The 2,901-nt window shown below is 48.3% G+C and overlaps 1 pseudogene; it reads right to left on the reverse strand.

Annotated features, from left to right (window-relative positions):
* Positions 1-573: 573 nt before the first annotated feature.
* On the reverse strand, positions 574-691 carry LOC126197868 (5S ribosomal RNA; annotated as a pseudogene).
* Between the last annotated feature and the right edge of the window lie 2,210 nt (positions 692-2,901).

Genomic DNA, 2,901 nt, shown 5'->3' on the forward strand with positions numbered 1-2,901 from the left:
TTGCTATGGCCTGTTTGAGAATGTGTTCTATTCCTTGAAACGTCGTCGGTAACTAGGAATTAAAACTCAACCCTCCTCCCTTTCTATACACTAAAGCACCTAAAACGAGTTGGTACACGGGGCTAGACGAAAATAGCGTTTTATGGAGTTCAGACACGGAAGTGAACTGCGATTTGAGAAATGAACTGTCCTCGGGGTCCGTCAATGCTGCATTCCTGAATAAAGTCTTCTCGATATTTTTTATTATATTTTTCAGCCTCTGGTTACACAAATGCTGCCATAACCGGTTTAGAATTCGTAGCAAATCATCATCAGATGATCTGTTTAAGAAGATAGATAATTGAGGATAGTAAAGTGCTAAAAACCTCCACCCCAACAGGCTATGAATGTCCAACGGTACTGACCGGCCGCCGTTTCATCCACAGGCCATAGGCGTCACTGGATGCAGATATGGAGGGGCATGTGGTCAGCGCAGCGCTCTCCCGGCCGTATGTCAGTTTACGAGACCGGAGCCGCTACTTCTCAGTCAAGTAGTTCCTCCGTTTGCCTCCCAAGGGCTGAGTGCAACCCGCTTGCCAACAGCGCTCGGCAGACCAAATGGTCACCCACCCAAGTTCTAGCCCAGCCCGACGGTGCTTAACTTCGGTGATCTGACGGGAACCGGTGTTAACACTGCGACAAGGCCGTTGGCCATAGTTAAGTAATAGGAAATTAAATTAACTTTCATACTCAACTTCACGCACTTAAATACGTTATATAGTAACTCGTGAAAGAGACCTTAACAGGTCTAGACAGGCGCTCAAGCCGACCGTTGTGGCCAAACGGTTCTAGGCGCTTCAGTCCGGAATCGCGCTGCTGCTACGGTCGCAGGCCTCGGGCATGCATGTGTGTGATGTCCTTAGGTTAGTTAGGTTTAAGTAGCTCTGAGCTAGGGCGCTGATGACCTCAGATGTTAAGTCCCATAGTGCTTAGAGCCATTTGAACAGGCGCTCACCATTTGAACATGTCTGAAATCCGATTGTTGGAACTGAAGGCTACGGTTAACTACGTAAAAGTATAAAATTGGTAAATTTTAAACCGCAAAGATAAAATGAAAATATTCACAATATAAAACAGATAGTGAGATATAATCTTCTCAGAGTAAAAACTATTAAAAATTTCATAATTACTGGTCCAGGTAAGCTAGATAGACGCTAGAACGAGTTAAATGACGCCCGCTAACTGCTGTGATCCAAGGGCAACAAACTTGACATGGGAGGTTGCAAGCGTGCACCAAACGATATGGGAGAGATCTATATCTACATCTACATCTATACTCTGCAAGCCACCTTACGGTATGTGGTGGAGAGTATTTTGAGTACCAGTGTCGCTTTCCACTTTTCCTGTTCCAGTCGCCAATTGTTCGCGGGAAAAACGAGTGCTGGTAAGCCTTCGAGTGGGCTCGAATATCTCTGAATCTGTTTTCTTGGCCTTTTCGCGAGATAGACGTAGGAGGAAGCAATGTACATTGGTTGACTCTCCTAGGAACGTATACCCTCGGAATATTAAGAGGAGACCATAGTGTGATGACTGGTTGGTTGGTTGATTCGGGAGAGGGAACCAAACAACGAGGTCATCGGTCCCGTTGGATTAGGGAAAGATAGGGAAGGAAGTCTGCCGTGCTATTTCATTGGAACCATCCTGGCATTTACCTGAAGCGATTCAGGGAAATCACGGAAAACCTAAACCAAGATGGCCAGAAGCAGGTTTGAACCGTCGTCCTCCCGAATGCGAGTCCAGTGGGCTAACCACTGGGTCACTTCGGTCGATATACTGTGATGCAGAACGCCTCTCTTGCAGCGCCTGCCATTGGGGTTGGCTGAGCATCTCCGTGATGCTTTCGCACTCACTAAATGAACCATAACGAAGCGTGCTGCCCTTCTTTGGATCTTCTCAGTTTCCTCTCACCCTCCTATCTGGTACGGAACCCAGACTGACGAGCAATATTCAAGTATTGATCGAAATGGTGTTTTGTAAGCTACTACCTTTGTTGGTAGAGTATGTTTCGTGAGGGATCTTCCAATTAATATCAGTGTGGCACTGGCCTCACCTACGATTAACTTTATGTGGTCGTTCCACTTCAGATCGCTCCGTATGCACTGTATTGTATTGTATGTTAACCGGGGGTCTAGAAACGATGGAAAGGCTCCGTCCCCGCCGCAGCCGCAGTGGTCCACAACCCCACGACGACTACCGCAGTCCACTTCATCCCTCCGCCGCCCCACACCGAACCCACGGTTATTGTGTGCTGTTCGGCCCCCGGTGGACCCCCCAGGGAACGCCTTACACCAGACGAGTGTAACCCCTATGTTTGCGTAGTAGAGTAATGGTGGTGTACGCGTACGTGGAGACCGTGTTTGCGCAGCAATCGCCGACATAGTGAACCTGAGGCGGAATAAGGGGAACCAGCCCACATTCGCTGAGGCAGATGGAAAACTGCCTAAAAACCATCCACAGACTGGCCGGTTGACCGGACCTTGACACAAATCCGCCTGGCGGATTCGTGCCGGGGACCAGGCGCTCCTTCCCGTCCTGAAAGCCGTGCGTTAGACCGCACGGCCAACCGGGCGGGGCTCCTTATGCACACTTGCAGATATATTACGGAAGTAAGTCTTTCCAGTGAATGTTCTGCAATCGCGTAGTCATTCAACAGATGGTATTTTTGTCTACGTGTTCGCAGAACACTACATTTGCTTATGTTGTGGCTCAACTGCCACTCTCTGGGCCAAGTGTCGATCCGCTGCTGGTCTTCCTGCATTTCGGGGGAATTCTCTAGCGTTACGACGTCTCTGTATAAAACAGCATTTTCCGCGAAAAGTCTTATGGCTCTTCTGACTTTATTTACTGGGTCATTTATATACA

This window comes from Schistocerca nitens, chromosome 7 (assembly GCF_023898315.1).
Source record: "Schistocerca nitens isolate TAMUIC-IGC-003100 chromosome 7, iqSchNite1.1, whole genome shotgun sequence".
Taxonomy (NCBI): Eukaryota; Metazoa; Arthropoda; class Insecta; order Orthoptera; family Acrididae; genus Schistocerca; species Schistocerca nitens.